Here is an 18,292-nt window from a genome sequence, read left to right on the forward strand (position 1 = left end):
TTCACCTGTGCTACCAGGAGAGTCCAAAACAAGATTTGCACACATGTCTTTCCCTGGCGTAATTAATACAAGCAGAAACACAGGAGCTCCCAAGTGTTAGCATTTTATCCTTTTACACCTTGAATCCCTTAGAGCCAGGAAGTAAAGCAGGTGGCTTCCTTGTTCCCCATCGCTCCTTCCAAACCACCTCTCCCCCTTCCTCCTGCAAAACCCCTAGCTACCATCAAGCAATTGTGTTGTGTATGGCATCCATTACTCTTTCGGTGCTAGTCACCCACCCACTTCTGTCACCTAACTTCTTCCAGGTGACTCTCTCCTCCGACCCCGTTCACTGCAGATTTGGTTCCTGGCTCACAGTCTTCCTGGCCACCCCTTTCGTGTTTTCATTCCTGGTGTCTTCAGCATCCAGGAGGACGGCCCACCTATCTGTCCCGCAGTGACTCCTTCCCAAAGGGAAACCCTAGAACTCGTTATAACCGGAAACTGCACTGTCTCCAAAATGTGAATCAAAGGCATCCCACTCCGCCCAACACCTCTCGTACTTTGAATCCACTTGTTCAGTGCCCCTCATCATGACCTCTGAGCTCCTGATCCCATCTGCTCACTACAGTCCAGATCTCTGTGTGCTCCCTTGTCCCCGACCAAACTGGCTCCCATGAATTTTCATACTCGATGCCTTGCCGTGTTCTCTTGCAATGACCCAGGTGAGGCCTGAGAGAGAGTTTGGTTTCCCACTCTGTGCCATGCTTCCTTATCTCTACCAACCCCCCCGCCTCCACTTCCCTCTTCATCCTCTCTGTTGAACTTGACTTCACACCGCTCTAGGAAACTGAAGCCAAAAGCACTCTTTCGTGTTTGCACCAGCAAACCTGCACAAACGTGCATGGTCCCTTTCTTCCTTCTGGTTAAAAGAGTGAAGGAGGGCGCCAGGGTGGCTCAGTAGGTTAAGTGCCTGCCTTCGGCTTAGGTCACAATCCCAGGGTCCTGGAATTGAGCCCCACATCAGGCTCTCTGCTCAGCGGGAGTCTGCTTTTCCCTCTCCCTCTGCCTGCCACTCCCTCTGTCAAATAAATAAATAAAATCTTTTAAAAAAAGAAGTATCCCCTTCCTAGCAAAGGCCAGTCCTCCCAGTGCTCTAGAGCATATCCACGGTCTGCTTAATAACACACCCCCTCCTCCCTGCCCCAGATAACCAGGTCCTAATTCCTGGGACCTCTGACTGCTACCTTATAGGAAGGACAAAGGAGACTTTGTGGATGTAATTAGATTAAGGATCTCAAGGTGGGGAGATTATTCTGGAATATCTACATAGGCCTGAAATATAATCACAGCTGTTTTTGTAAGGGAAAGGCAGAGGGAAATTTGACTACAGGAGGAGTACAGGAGGCAAGCAGAGTAGAGAGATATTTGAAGATGCTGCATCCAGGATCTTCTCTTTCCTTGGCATGGATTTTGAACTGCTCTATCTCTCCTAGACATTTTCATGCAGTATAATATACTTTAGATCTCCTAACTTAAAGATAAAATCCTTTAAGCTCACAATCTCCCAGCTGCTATCCAAATTCCTTACTTTTCCTTCATAGCAAAATCTTTCAAGAAGTATTTACATTTGGAGCACCCAGGTGCTCAGTTAGTTAAGTGTCTGACTTCAGCTCAGGTCATGATCTCAGGGTGCTGGGATCGATCCCTGTGTGGGGTTCCCTGCTCAGCAGGGTGTCTGCTTTCATTTCTTCCTCTACCCCGCCTCCTGTTCATGGTGTCCCCCCTCTCTCAAATAAATAACTAAATAACTAAATAATCTTTTAAAAAAGAAATTATCTACATTTCATGTTCCTCTCATTCTTGAGCTTATGCCACTGTGGCTCCCACACCCACCAGACACCAAAGTCACCAAGGGTGCTCCCTTGCCCCCGCAGAGGCCAAGTCTGCGCACGCCCGCTGCCCAGAGTGGGGACGGTGAGTGGTCCCTGCCGCGGCACGACCCCACGGCCCTGGAGCCACTCTTGATCGAGACTGGGGGCAGCTTCTCTGATTTGCCTCCTCCCTTACTCACTACTCCTCAAGCCCCTCATCTCAACCCCTAACATGTCCTTAGCCTCCAGCCCACTTTTCCTCTTGCTACACTCACCACCACGCCCCGCCCCCCGAGGTGACCTCACTCAGAGCCATGACTTTAGACAGCACCTCCATGATGCCGACGCCATATTGTATATACCGACTGAGACCTTTCCCTGAGCCCTCGCTATCTAATTGGTATCACCACTTGTTTATCTTACCACATGGCCAAAACCAAACCCAGGACCATCTCTCTCTCCCACGGCCATCTGCTCGTCCTTCAGTGTCTTCACTTGGTAAGTGTTGCTCCTGGGTGTGTGTGGGGGGGAGGGTGTTGCTCACAGGCTGCTCCCTTTCCTTTCCCTTTTCCTTAGTTCTGTGTCTCGGGCCCCACCCCAGCCCCCAGCTCACACAAGCAGGCTCTGTCACTTCCATTTCTGAAACGCATCTCCAACGATTTACTCCCTTCCACTCTCTTGTCTGCTACGAGAGCCTCCTGATGTAACTCACCCGTGAGTCCCTCCAGTCCAGTTTTCACACAGCAGCTAGAATGGAACCATCACTGTCACTCAGCTTTCTTTGGGTGGCTTCCTTTTCTCTTAGGACGCAGTTCCAACTCCTTGCCTTGGCTTCCAAGAGCCTCCAGGAAAGATGCAGTCTCCTTGCGTATCCCTGTGTCCGCTGCTCCCTTAGATTCCAGCCCTTCTGGAAGATTCTTGACACTCTCCACTTACAGTGCCCCAGGTCTGTTTCCTCTCACTTCCTGTGACTGGCCTCGTTGACCCCGCAGCTCTCTCAGCTCCCACATCACCTCCTCGGGGACATCTTCCCTGCAGATCCCTCCAGAGCAGCCTCCCTCTGCTCGCCCCATTGTCTCCCTCACTGCAACATGGTTGCTACACGGCCCTTTTCACAATCTGATGTCCTTCTGTTGCAGATGCATGTGTTAAGTTAGTTCATTGGCCCTCAGGAAGCCCCATGAAGGACAGCCCTATCTGTCATGGTCACCACTCTCTCCCTAGAGCCCAAATGTCTGGCATGTGGTAGACATTCAGCAAGTGTTGGGTGAAGGAGCCTACCTTCCCACCCATGTCTCTCTCGCAGGCTCCGGGAAGACTGAATCACGTACTCTTTTCCAGATACACACCAGGTTACTCCTTGTGCCTGGAAGGACTCTCCCTTCTCTGGGCCAATGACAGCCCTGCCTTTCTGGCACGAGCCAAGCCATCTGGCACCTCTGCCCCGAAGGGCTGGGCTGAGCCATCACAAGGAAGGGAGGTGCTACTTTCTATAGTAGCAGCTTAGGATCCCACCTCTGAGCAGCCTCACCTCCAGCTTAAGAAAGCCCAAGAGTGGATGGAGACATGGAGTTTTTACACCAGGAAGTGAATACAACTTTCTCAGGGAAGACTTTTCTGAGCCGCAGCAGGGGTCAGCCCTCAGCCCCACTATGCTCTCATCACGACTGACTTTTCCCTCCACATCCCTGAACAGAACAGTCATTATTGGTTTGTGAAACAGTTTGCGTAGCGTCCGGCTTCCCCTATAGACTCCATGGGGTACGGGTTGTGAGCCTGGTGTCTGGTGCAGACACTCAGATGTGTCTGTTGAATGAATGCATGAAGGACTCAATGAAAAGTCAGAGTTGTTGGCTCTTAGATGAGGGCTTCCTTCGGAAGGGACCTTTATAATCACAGCCTTGTCCCAAGCAGAGAAGACTAGAGGCATGGAAGCTAGTATCAAGCATTATGACTATGAACAAATGGTATGGTTACACTGCCCTTTTTAGTGTAAATCTTTAGCCTTCACAAGCCCCATCCCAACAGCAGCCCGAGGGGTGTGCAAAGCCTCTTGGTTGTAAAGCTGTCCTCATCCCAGGGAGTGCAATCAGAGCTGGAATGGGAGGAGTGGGTGCTGAGGGAAACCTCAGCTTGCATTTTCCATCATCTGAGAGTCAAATGAACCCCGTGTGTTGTCACTTTGGGAAGAGGACCCCACAGAACATTCTGTTAATACAGAAACGAAAATGCCACCATTGAAACCACTTTAACAGGTGCATCCTGAGTTATTATTGGGCTGAAAATACTACTTTTAGGCAGGTACTCAAAGCGTTTACATCCTGTTGGTCTATCGATGGTCAGAACATTCTGGAAGATGCATCTGAAGAGGAGAAACCATTTTTCCTCAATGAGCCTTTGTGGTTGTTCTAATGTGATGACTGAGGAAGGGAGCAGAGCTGAGGAACTGCTCTCATCAGGGAAGGTCTATAGGAGCAGTTTAAAAACTGAAGCAGTCTCCTGGGTTGGACTCACTCGGAGAAGAAGAGCTATTTTCAGTGTTTGAAAATGGTTAATGGAGATGTGATGTTTACTCACTGCCCACATAACCTCCTTGGGCCACACGGCCCCCCTCCTCCTGGACCATCAATGAGTACAGAGAAATGTGACATAATCGATTCAGATCACAATTCCATGTGGGATCCCCACCAGGGGGAACACTGTAAAAGTTCTTCCTGAATGGCTTTGAACATTCCACTCTCCTCTTGGCTGGGCTAGCTGGCAACAGTGGCCTTGGCCATGGTCTGCGACGTTTCATATGAGCAGGGGGACATACTACACTCATGGTGCTTAGAAACCAGCTCTTTGAGGCTGCCTGAGTCCCAGAACACAATTCTGAAGTCAGAATCCAGGAAAATGGTTTACCTAAACCAGTGGTTCTCAACTCTGGCCACATGCTGTAATCAGCTGGGTCTTGAAAAGAGCCATTGCCCTGTCCCAGCACCCGGTGTGGAGAAGCACTGGGATTAGGTGACACAGTCGAGTTCTCTGAGCCTGGTGCTCCCGGAGGGTGTCCTCCTGGACCCTGAGAGTACAGACAGGGAACAGACCACCAAAGGGATTCTGGTATTCCCTGGAAGTTCATAGGGGGCTTCTTGAGAAAGGGGTCCTAGGGGCACCTGGGTGGCTCAGTGGATTAAGCGTCTGAATCCTGATTTTGGCTCAGGTCATGATATAAGTCCTGGGATCGAGCCCTGCATCGTCAGGCTCCGTGTTCAGTGTGAAGTCTGCTTCCCCCCCTCCCCCTACTCCTCCCCTGCTCACACTCTCTCTCACTCTCTCTCTGACCCCAAAATGTTTGCAGAACACTGGGTTTCAACAGAGACCAAGAGAGAGGAACTATGCCCAGATCACACCACAGTACAGTTCAGAAGGAGCTGCCCCTGCATACCAACTCTGCTTGTCCCACCTCCAGTACAGGACGCTGGGTTCACCCTCTGCAGCTGCCCCCTTGCCACCACCCTCACAGGAATGGCTTCTCCATGACACCCGCTTCTTCGCAAAGCTAGCTGCCAATGGAGCTCTCCCTGCATTAGGGCCAGACGCCCTGCACTCTCGCTCAAACTTGGGGATGTGCCCTCAGAAGCCCTGCAAACATAGGGAAGACATGCCAAAAAGCTGGGAAGAATAGAAGAATGGCCAGATGAAGTGAAAATGGGGAAGAAATGAGAAGATCCAAATGTGTTTGGAAGGATGTCTCAGAAACATCCTGAGAATCCCCAACAGTACCCAATGCACAGTCTCCCCGACTTATCTGTTCACAGACCGCTTTTTATTTGTTGTATATCTTGGGCCATTAATGCTTTGCGGAAGGCTTCAGGAATGGCTTTATCAAGGTTAGGTAGTATGTCACGGGCAAAGATCAATGTCTGGTTTCCTTGACTTGCTGTAACTGCTGCATGTCCTCCTCCAAGCTGGTTACCCAGTTGCAGGAAAATTCACTCGAACACATATCAGTCTGTAGTTTGTGTTAGGCACACTTCTAGGTGCTGGAGATTCAGCAGTGGCTAAAACAGACACAAAAACCCTGCCTACATAGGACTTCCAGATCAGAGAGATACAGAATCTGTGAGTCAGGGGTAAATGTCCAGAAGCAGACAGAAGGCAGGGAAGGGGAATGTGATGTGTTAGGGTTCGGAGGGGACTGACGTTTTAAGAAGGGCTCACTGGGGAGGTGGTTTTTGAATCAAGACGTCAGGGCAGCTTGGGCATAACAGAAGTGACTATTTGAAGGAAGAGCATCCCAGCCGAGGACATGGCCACAGCAGGGGACTCGGACCGGAAGGGCTGAAGGGCACAGCCTCAGCAGAGGTGGTCAGAGAGGTGACAGCCACAGAGTCAGGTGGTTCAGAGTGAGAAGGCTGGCTTTTATGAATGAGAAAGGAAGTCACTGGAGGGTTTTCAGCAGAAACCATGACAGGCTCTGTCTTCCAGGCCAGCAGGATCGTGTGGAGAACTGTGTTGAGGAACAGGAAGAGGTCAACGTGGCAGTGAGGTGACCAGTTTAGGGTATGGTTATGGGCATCCCAGTTGGTGAGTCACATTTTTTGATGTAAATGCCAATAGGATTTCCTGCTTGAGCCCATGAGGGTTGTGTGACAAAGACGGGAGTTAAGGATGACATGGAGCTTTGTAGCTCAAAGAAGTAGGAGGATCGGGATGTCATTTGCTTTGATGGCAAATGGGTTTGGGGGGGAAACAGTCACTCAAAACTGAACATTAGAAATTGGAGATGTCTGTAGGGACACAGAGTGGGCAGTTGGATATTCGAGTTCAGGGAGGGGATGGGCCAGAGAGGGATTTGAGGATCATGAGCATGTAGATGACATTTAAAGCCACAAGACAGGACAAGATCATTGTGCAAGAGAGTGAGAGTCTATACAAGAGAAGAGGTTTAAGGGCTGAATCCTGGGACCCCTCACCATGGAGAAGACCAGCAGATGAGAAGGATTCTGAAAACAAGACTGACAGGGAGCAGTGAGCACAGTAGGAAGACAGCTGATAACTGTTGCCCTGAAGGACAAGAGTAGAAATGTTTCAATGAGGAGGGAGCTTGTAAACGTTGCAAATCTGCTAATGTGTCTTCACTTGTCCGGGACAATCCCCGTTTGCACCTGGGGACCAGGTATAATCATCACTGGTCCCTCCCATTCCCTCTCAGATATGTGTCACCCTACACAGCACATGCACGGGTCATCTGACTGACAGGTCAGGTGTGATGGGCATGAATGCTTGCCTCTGAATGGGGCAATGTTTGGGTCCCTGTGACCTTGATCGTGGTAAATCTGGATGGAGAGGTGGTAGCAAAAATCGGATGGGAGTGGCCTCAAGAGGGGCAGGAAGAGAGGAAGGAGACAAAACACATTTAAGAACTTCTCTTGCTAAAAAAGAAAGAAAGAAAGAGAAAGAAAGAAAGAAAGAAAGAAAGAAAGAAAGAAAGAAAGAAAGGAAGGCAGGCTATAGGAAGGGAGAGTATGGCCAAGGGGGTGTTGTTTCTTTAACATGGATGAAAAGCCAGCATGTTTTCTAGGCTGATCCAGAAAAGAAGGAAGCAGTGATGGTGCGGAAGAGAGAAGGGAGGACCTGTGGGCTGTCTTGCTGGGTGAGTGTGGAGGATGTCAGCAGCTGCACAGTGGAGAGGTCAGCTGGCCCGAGGATCAAGGACAGTTGCCTGTGATAAGAGGAGGCAAGCACGGGGGTGAGCAATGGTCCAGAGAGGCGGGGAGCTGTGGTTGTGGTGGGAACCTGTATTCATCCTCTTCTGGTTCCTTCTGCTTTGCCACGGTAACAGGAAGCAATGTCCTGCGCTGAGACGAAGATGGGGAAGAAGTACTGGAGGTTTACGGAGGGAAGAGAAGCCTGAAATAGAGGTCTAGAAGAACATGGGAAAGTGAGGGACCAAGGCAGGGTGCTATGACTGAGGACCCATTTGAAGTCAACGTGACATGCCAGAATATTCTCCGGTTGCAGCTCTGCCGCGGATCTGCTGGGTAGAGCAGCCACAGGGTGGACACGGTGCTGGACTCCGCCAAGCTGGTGGTCTAGTCAGGAGGGAGCGAAGGCAGAGAGAGGAGAGAGGCCACCAAATCAGAGGAGGAAGGAAACGATAGCCCTTGACTATGGAAAATGAAGAGAACAACGATCCGAAGAAGTTGTCATGCTCAGACAAGTCTCCATACAGTACGCAGGTTCACCGCCTCTTTGGTATGTTGAGGGTTTCCAGTGGGTCACGTGCCAGCTTTCGGAGCAGTCTCCTTCCACACGTCGTCCTCCAGTTTCCTACCACTCTTTCCTTCTGGCCTTCACCACTTCCTGCCCCGATTCTCTCCCCAGGATCTCCGCTATTCCTCCCAGTTCCATGCACAACGATTTTGGCCATAGTAATCTAATTAGTGATTAATGGCCAAGAAATTAATAAGTAATATTTAAATAATAAACACATTAATAAAGACCATCTAAAATAATCTAAAAAGTAGCTTTGTCGTGTCACTGCTTTGCCCCCCAGTAAAGAGTAGCTCTTTACTTCCTACGACAGGACCTCACACATCCTCGACCTGGGGTTCACAGCTCCCTCTGCGTTTGCAACCTTCTGTCTCACATCATGTGACTCTGCTCCAGACAGGCTGGTCTCCTTCTTGCCCCTGCGGGATGTTGCTTATGTTACGCTTTCTGCGTGCAATGCTCTCTCTGCTTTTGGAAATCCTATGTGTGAAACCTACTAAACTGTGATTGTGGCTGATGCAAGGGGAGGGGTGGGATTAAAGTGGGCTGTGTGTGTGTGTGTGTGTGTGTGTGCACGTACACACACAGTTAACAGTTACTTGAATTTTTTGCAATATACCTGTCTTCCTATCGCTTTCGTAATTTCATAATTGGAAACAGTTTAAATTCCATTGTAAAAAATGCTTCTTAGTTGCACTGTAGCAATAGGTGGTTTAAATTTAAGTAAGCGTACCCCTTGACAGAGCAATTGGTTGAGGACCTTATCTCTGGGAGAAAACTTCCCAAGTTCATTGCAGCATTGTTTTTAATAGCAAACAACCCGACATCCCTTAGGAGGGGACTGAGTTTATAAACAAACAAACAAACAAAGGTATATTCAGACAATTCACAATGAGCATGACAGTACATTTTAGTGGTTAATGGTGCAGCCACTGCAAAGACAACTTAGATTTGAATTTCAGCTCTCACCCTTGGGGCTAAGTGACTTGGGGTAATTAAAATTTTCTGTGCCTAAGTTCCTTCCTCTGCTATATGGGGACTACAATAATGTCTACCTTACAGAATTGCTGTAAGGAAGCAGTGAGTTGTTACATGTAAAGCATTCCAAACCATGCCTGATTCTACCTAGGATGTAATGAGCAGAAGAAAGTATTTCCCCATCCTAACAACAAAAGAAAACCAGATAAACTATAACAGTGTGACTTTTCATGAGCTTATCAGAAAGCTGAGGACACAGGTGCAAACAAGTATCCAACTGAAGTCAGGCTCCACAAGGAAAGATGGGATACAAGCATGGGCTCAGCTCTGCCACAGCACAGGAGAAAGAAATGTTGGGATCATATGCGGGGGTAAGAAGAATTCAGCTAGATTTTAACTTAAATTGCAAAGGCCAAGAGTGGGCTAGCATGAGGACACAAACCCAGGAGAAGAGACACGAAGGGGATTTGCACTCACACATGGGATCTTTTGCCTGGACCTCTACTGGATGCTCATGAGAAAGTGGTTGGGAGCAGAGGAGGAGACCAGGAGAACCTCCTTTGGTGGTGTAGACCCAAGACACAAGCGGCTGCTATCGTAGGAAAGGCACAAAACCCTGGTTGAATGCTTCTCCCCTATTAAAAGACAAGTTTTTAATTTGCTCAGACGCTGGGGAACTGGAGCAGCTAGGGGAAAGCTAAAAGTAAAAGCAACATCGTCTACTCTTGAAGAAGGAGCAGGAAGCAATTCTGGGTCCGGGATCACATACCAGTATGAAGAGAGGTGTCCCACATCCAAAGGAGGGGCAAGGAACTGGCCCAGAAGAGACTCCCTACAGCTTCAGGGTAGTTGGGCTCTTCCGGGGAAGAGAAGCAGGGTCACTGAGAAAGCCCCACCCCTGAGATCCAGGCAGACAGGAGCAGTCTTAAGACCAATGCTGGACCAGCACAACAGAGAGCTGCTTCTTCCCTCTCCCACCACCAAGCTAGCAAGCACCAAGCACCAAGCAAGAACTTCTGGGGAGGGGACAAGAGCATGGTGAGAGCAGGCAAACATGGAAGAGTGAAAGTTGAAGGTGGAGTGGGAACACTGAGAAAAACCCTCTTAAGCACAAGGTAATCCTAGGGGAATTCAAGCCAGTGGTGCATAAAAGGTAACCAGAACAATAATATAAGTCAAAGATCCCTGAACTCTGGAGTACATTTCCTCAACACTAATGGTCTAACAGAAGAGGTGTGCCCATTTACAGGTATAAATACTATTTGCCTCAATGTTGACTATTCTATACATGATATTCAAACAGAATCAATTCAATTCAACATTCAACCAAAAATTACAAGACACATGAACAAGATCAAATAATAATAATGATAAATTTAAAAACCAAAGTCAAGAGACAAAGCAATAAATATAACCAGATTCAGAGGTAACACATATATTGGCGCTATCAGAAAAGGAATTTGCAATAACTGTTATTCTTATGTTAGGTGCTCTAGGGAAAAAAAATATATGAAATCCATAAAGAGATGGGAAATTTCAGCAGTTAGATGAGAACTATTAGGGAGAGACAAATAGAAATACCAGGGGGAAGAAAACCATGGTAATTTAGATGAAAAATACCTTCAAAGAGAAGAGAAAGATAACTGTGTAGAAAAAATATTTAAAACAAAATGCCCAAAATTAATGAACTACTCCAAACCACAGATCTAAGGAAATCTAACCATGAAAACACCAAACAAATAACACTAACAAATATATCTACACACATCAGAGCCAACGGGCAGGTTTAAAAACTACATGCATAATATTGTCTCATTTATAAAAACTGAATTGTTTTCTAGAAAGATGATCATCAGAACACTTATGATTATTTGTGTAAAATGGCACATCAGGTGACTTTTTGTGTCTGCTTCCTACTTACCATTTTCTTTGAATTGAAGATAAACAATAAAAATATTTTCATTGACAAAATCTGACTAATTGTTTCAATAAGGGAGCTAATCTTATTTACCTTTATTTTCACAAAGAATGTATTCTGGTTCATTCTTCAATTTTTACATTTTTTATTTTTTATTTTACTTTATGAATTATGAATTTTCCCCTCTCAAATAGTTTGTTACATAGCTACTTTATAATTTAGTCATCATTTATCTTTATTTCAAGAACATATTTGAAGACATACTTCTCTACCAATTGAAGGAAGAAATATTCCAAATTAAGAATTCTACTGAATGTCTTTAAACCATAAGACACAATAAGCTCATTTTATTTCTTGTCATCTAATCTTTTTCCCTATTTATGTTAAATTTAGACATTAATTTTCAGGTTATGACTTTATGTTATATAAATGTATATGTAGACTTTCAATATACATTTATTAAGATTTGAGTCTATGGTATTTAATTAAATGTTCACTGTAGTCTTCAGCTGTGACTTTACTGTTTGGCGGGGGAGGGGTTACATTCTGATTAATTACTTGGTTTATTAGAGCAGTACTTCTTGAACTCTAACATGCATATAAATTACATGGAGATCTTGTTAAAATGCAGTTTCTGATTCAGCGGATCTGAGGTGGAGTCTGGTTCTGCATTCTCAACAAGGTCCCAGGAGATATAATTCTGCCAGACTGTGGACGTCTGAGTTGTTCCCCCCCATGACAAGTACATGGATTGTATATTTTGAACCCTTGAATCTCTGAAAATGTTTTTATGTTCTTGAGAGTGAGAGACAACTTGGCCAGATGAGGAATTTGGAGTCCCAAACTTTCTCCCTCAAAACTCTATAGACATGGATTGCATCATTGATTTTAGCATCTATCTATCTATCTATCTATCTATCTATCTATCTATCTATCTATATTTTAAAGGAATTCTGGGGCATCTAGATGGTTCAGTCAGTTAAGTTTCTGGTTCTTGGTTTTGGCTCAGGTCATGATCTCACAGGCCCTGAGATACAGCCCTATGTTGGGCTCTCTGCTCAGTGGGGAGTCTGCTTGTCCCTCTCTGTCCTCTCCTCCCCCCACTCTGACTCTCTCTCTCATAAATAAAATCTTGAAAAAATAAAAAGGAACTCTGAGACCAGTTTGCATTTTCTTTCTTCCTTCCTTCCTTTCTTTTTTTTTGTATGTAATCTTCTTTCAGGGCATTAATAGAGTTCTTAATTTTACATACATTTGCATACATTTTACATACATTTTGGAACTTTCACCAGGATACATATATGAAGAGTTTGGATCTCTCCATTTCGCCTAGTACCCAGTGAGCTATTTTAACTGAGAGACTGAGGTCTTCAGGAAGTTTTATGTGTGTTTGAATATTGCTTTGGTCCATTTGTTCTGACATCTTCTTCAGAAATACGGTTATCCACGTATTGGATCTCCACTGTATATCTATAAAACACCACACATTCTTTTTCCTTTTCTTCCATTATTTTTTGAATTATACATATATATATATATATTTCCTAGGCTGTCTTCAGTGTCACTGAAATAATTTTTGGCATTTTGGGCATAATTCTGCTCTTCATTGCTTAGAATGCATTATGACACTCTGATATTATCTGTTTGGTTCTAAAACATTCATTCAAAACCTCATTTATTTCTCTGTATGGCTCTCCCTAGATCTCAACATAATCTTCCACTGTCACCTCATTTTACAGTTCATCTAATTTTATGGGCAGCATATTTTTTAATGTTGACAGTAAAGAGTAGACTCTGTCTGAAATTTATATATATATATATATATTTTGTTTGTTTGTTTGTTTGTTTGCTTCAAATGTTTTTCAAAAACATACACTTTCTCTGAATCTTACTGGTCAGATTGCATGAGAATCTTCCCGTGGACAGCACACTAGCTTTATTCTTGCTTACTGGTTGTTGCTAATCAGTGAGCCAGCCTGAGGGTAACGAGGAGAGCAGGAGAGCCCCAGTACCTGCTGACTAGGGCCTTTGGTCTCTGTCTATACTGAAGCCACTCAGCCTGGCACCGGGATGACGGGGAGGCCTCCTATCCGGCATCTGCCTTTTCAGCCCCATCTCTCTCTAAAGCTGTTGCTGTGTCCCCAAAGACTGGCCACCATCCAGGGCTGCTCCCACCACTCCCAGTTATAATCACCTTCACACTAACATCCTCTCCCGAGCTCAAAACCACAGCTTTTCACTCATCACAGCAGCCTGGGTCTCTGAGTCCTGGGTGGCTGCACTGTGGGTGGGGGATCTGCCAAACCAGACCTCACAGGACACCTTCCAGGCTACTCTCAGGGCCCACTTCTTCCTCCAGATCTCAGCCCTCCCAGCCCAGAGACACCACCACGGGGGCCAGGATTCGACCATTTACTTCCCAGGAGCCAGGCCATGAGTCTGGGGACAAGTTTATTTCCACCATTTTGATGATTTGTTTCCTCAGTTTTCTGTGTAAATGGGTGCTTTTCCCAATTTTATACATATTTTAGGTTATTTATTTAGGAATTGGTGGGGTAATGAGTGTTCAGAAATAAAATGTGTCCAAAAGCCAAGCCTCTTTATCCAAAAGTGCCTGTCTTAGTCCATTCAAGCCCCTCTGACAGACCACCACCAGGCTGGATGGCTTATAACCCATAGATGTTTATTTCGAAGTTCTGGAGGCCGGGAAGTCCAAGACCGAGGCCTAGTACATTCGGGGTGTGGTGAGGAGGCCCCACTTCCTGGTTCATAGATGGCTATCCTCCTGCCGCATCCCCACAAGACAGCCTGGACCAGGGCTCTCTGGGGGTCCCCCCTCCCATTCACAAGGGCTCCACCCTCATGACCTCATCACCTCCCAAAGGCTCCGCCTCCCAACATCATCACATTGGGGGTTAGGATTTCAACAGATGAAAGCTGGGGAGATATGAATATTCACCGTAGAGCAGTCTCAGGACATTTTTTAAATGAGAGCTGAATTATCTCAGGCACAGTGATTACAGCAGGGTTTTCTTCCTCTTCCTTTGCTTTGAAACAACATGGCCTTTCCAAAATTGCACATTCTAAACTTGAAAAATTAGAACTTGCATTTCCTTTTTGCATTGTAGATTAAATAGACTGTCGGCTAGGCACTGCCTTCATGATTAAAGCAAGCCTATTCATGAGTTTGTTTGCTTTGAGCGGAAACGTTCTAATGAAAGTGAATGCCCCCGCTCTCCAACAGAAGACCCCTCATCCCGTGTGGTATTTTATTTTAAACAGCTGATTTAGAAATATTGGAACACTTATTCCTCATACACCAAATCAGAGTGAATTAACATTCATCTCTGAAAAAAAAAAAAAACCTTAACGCTGGTATATTCAAGCACTTAAGAAAGCATCAGTGTACTCTTAACTTCTATAGTATGTCTCATTCAGTGTCCATTTCATTTAATGAGTCTATCCAGATGTCTGTTGTTTGAGTCTAAATTCCTGGCACCTGAGGCAGTGAAATTAATTTTAAAGTTGTTTATAAACAGAGACCCTTATGGAAACTCTGAGAGATGTTTTCACATAAAAAAGAAAAACTTACACCATACTCTTTTTAAGTCATTAGTAAACGTATGTCTCCATAGAAATAAAAATATCTGTTTAAGGAGCTTTAATCCAAATCAGTTTTTTTCTGTATATGTCATTACCTTCTCTTTTCCCCTCTTTAAAACAAAACAAAACAAAAAATCCCATGAGTATAAAGAAGACCGAAATTGAAAACACTTTAAAAGCGGATTGTATGAAGGCAACAAAATCAGGTTTTCAGTCTTCATGTTTCGAAATAATGAGACAGCTGTGAAGGCGTGTACCTTTTGACCAACATTCAAAATCGGGTCTTGAATATCTGGTATTTATTCAGTTGTGCCTCCTTGCTCAGTGTTTTTACTAAACACGGAAGAGTCTCCAGCCTCACACACGAAGCTCAGACATAATATAAAATAAACCAAATGCATTTAATGATGGGCAAGCCCCAGTGATGTAACTATAACTTTTCTGCTCCATTAAAAATCTCTTTGCATTTTTCAAAACACCGTGGTCCTATTCCTGTTGTTCCAGCCAAACCCCTCCACATGCAGTGGGGTCCTCCCTCTCCTATCACAAGGAGCAGCCCAGGGCCTTCTTAGGGGCGTCGAGTCGCTACGTGCAGTCAGTCAGTGCGCGTGGGCACCAGAAACCGCTGACATCTGTCTCACCGAGGCTTGAGGAGTCTGGAATTTCTGAGCTACAGGGCTGCCTCTGCCAAAGACTTCCTGGCAAAGTGTTTTGTCTGCAAAACAGACACAATAATGAGGACCTCATATGGATCTTAAGAAATGCCCTACACCCTGGAAACTTCTTTTGGAAGAAGTAAAGGAAGAAATCCACCCTTTCCCTAGAAAAAAAAAAATTCCCCAGCAGCTTGAGACTTTGTCCCTTGTGGAAGACAAGAAGAGCTGTTTTCAAATGCAAAAAAAAAAGGACTCATGACAGAATTTTGCACTAGAGCTCTGAAGCCAGGTCCAAATGGTCCAGTGTTCAAGGTTCTTGAGTGGTCCTCCTAGTCTAACTCCCCTGCAATCCTGTCTAATCAGTCCAATAATCATGAGCTTAGCTGGTAGGAAGCACAGACTCTGAGGGTGTTATGGATGGGCTGAATTGTGTGCCCCCCAAATTCTTGCATTGAACTTGTAACCCCCAGTACCTCGAAATGTGACTGTGTTTAAGTTAACGGAGAACTTTACAGAGGTAATTAAGTTAAATGAGATCATAGAGGGTGGGCCCTATTCTAATAAATGGGTGTCCTTAAAAGACTATGTTATGATCCAGGGAGAACACAGCCATCTATAAGCCAAGCAGAGAAGCCTCAGAAGAAACCAGTCCTGCCAACATCTTGGTCTTGGACTCCCAGATTCCAGAACTGTCAGAATATAAATCTCTGGGGTTTAAGCTCCCCAGTCTGTGGTGCTTGTCACACAGCCCCAGCAGAGTGAAACACCATGTATGTCTTTCCTTCAGTTGGTGAGGATGAGCCTCAGAAGAGCCTTCCATTTTGGAAGGAGAGATGCATCATGGGAAAGATGACGGCCGACTAGACGCCTGCTGCCTGTCCATACTCAGCTCTTTGAAGGAGGCACCCTTGTCTCCTAAGAAAAGGTCACCTAAGAAAAAGTGAACTTCCTTTTCTTATTTTCCTCTCTGCCCATTTTATTACAACAATGGATGGATGAAGTCATTGCTGGTAACCCTAAGGTACGCGTTTTTGTTGAGTTGAACATTGGTTGCCATTTGTGGACTAAAGGAAGCGAACCTTCCTTAGGTTGATGTTTTGATCCACATTTCATCATTCCTCATTTTCTCCTGTCCCTCAACATCACACCCTGTCAGCTGATGCTTATTTCCGGCACCAGGAGCCTTCTTTCCCGTTGCCCCCCCCCCCCCCCCGACAGTATCTGATCCTTTACATTTGTTCTGTTTATTGGTTAATCCTTCTCCAGACCTGTGGCCCCAACTCCCCCTTTTGGATCTGGGGAGCGCTAGGGTCCATGTCAGCTCCAGAATGAGGTACCAAAGATGATGATCCATCTTTGGTCCTTGGCTGGTGATAACCTGGTCCAATGAGCGCTCGTCCGCCCTCCTTCTGGGGTCCAAGCATGGCTCAGCAAGGCAGAGAGAGAGGCAGTGTCTCCCCGGGGCTGTCCAGGGGCACGTTTCCCAAAGCTGCCATGGAGCCCACACTTTCATGCACTGGGGAGGCACACGATGGGAGCCCAGCAGCCGGGCCTGATCTCTCACTGCCTCCCAACCTCCTGATTTCTGCTCTCAGCTCCCTGGCAGGGGCCACGCCTCTGCCATTACAGTTTTGACAGTACTTCAAAAGGCGAACTCATTAATACGTGCCTCGAGGATTTACAGAGCTCACGCTAACGTCGGTTTTTGTTTGCACAGCTGCGCTCACACGCTTCAGTGAGGCCATTTCGAGGGAGATAGTATGACATAATGTCGGTGACAGCACAATTGTCATCCCGCAAAAGGGGACAGTATTGGGATCTCAATGGAAAAGAAAAGTGAGGCTCAGATCCCATTTACTGCAAGAATCTCAACCTCTGAGCAGAGCTGGGAGTGGAAATTACTACAGGCTGCTCAATACAGATGACATCATCTTGCCACCCACAAATCTTAGGAGTCTGACAGCCCAGAAGATGGCAGAGGGCTAGAAGGAATACAGCTCCAACTCAGTACACAAGTGTGTGCTTGAAAGGAAATATTTTCATGGAAGTTGTTCTCTTCTTCGTTTTCTGTTTTGGTTTGGCAACTGCCACCACAGTAAAATGATGACCAGGACAACAGCTGTAAGCACTCCCCCCAGAGCCATGACCCACAGCTCCCTCCGTGTGAATTACACGAGTCTGGAGCCCTTTTCCAGAGAGCTTTCACAACATGGAGCTCCGGAGGCTGACGTTTCAGGGGTGCAAGGGCTGTGGTGCTGTTAGTCGTGGTACAGTTTTCCCACCTCTAACACTGGTCCCCGAACCATGCAGCTTGGCTTGCCACGAGTACACTGAAGTTGTCCTCCGTCCCAAAGCCAGTGTCTCCCACCTGCTCATTCTGCAGCTTCTGTCGTCTGTTTGCTGGAATGCTGGGCGCAGACCCACCTATGCTCAAGTTCTCATCCGTGAAAGGTCACAAACCTTCTTTACAATACCTGGTGATGTTTCTATTTCCATTTTCCCTGGCACCGTCATTCTGGATATGGTAAACCCCCACTACAGAACTATACGTGCTGGCAATCATAAAAATGGAAAGAAATAAGAGGAAGCATCTCAAAGGAACAAATGACACTTAAGGTGCCCTTGACACAAGTGAGGTTTTGGGGTGGGTAGTAGGGAGTAGGAATTTGTAAGTCTCTCCTTTGCTTACTCTCAGGGCTTGGTGTAGCCCATTGAGGCTTTAGTGGAAAAACTGGTTATAATAAGACCAAGCAGTGGTGAAGCGAGAACATGCAAAGCAGTTCATAAAATATCTAAAAGACCGTCAAAGTAGAGTCTGCCTTCCGGTGACTAAGAGGCCTGACGCAGAGTACTGGGGAACTGACTGGGAAGCTATCGTGATTGCTCTGGAGGTGGAAAGGAACTTATACAAGCACCTGCAAGAGCTGAAGAACTCGGCTTCTAAGAATCATGAAATTGATCTCTTAGAATTCGTGAAAATTTTCTTGAATAAACAGAAAAGGAACATAAGATATCTGCAATAC

This window comes from Mustela erminea, chromosome 4 (genome assembly GCF_009829155.1).
Source record: "Mustela erminea isolate mMusErm1 chromosome 4, mMusErm1.Pri, whole genome shotgun sequence".
NCBI classification, from domain to species: Eukaryota; Metazoa; Chordata; class Mammalia; order Carnivora; family Mustelidae; genus Mustela; species Mustela erminea.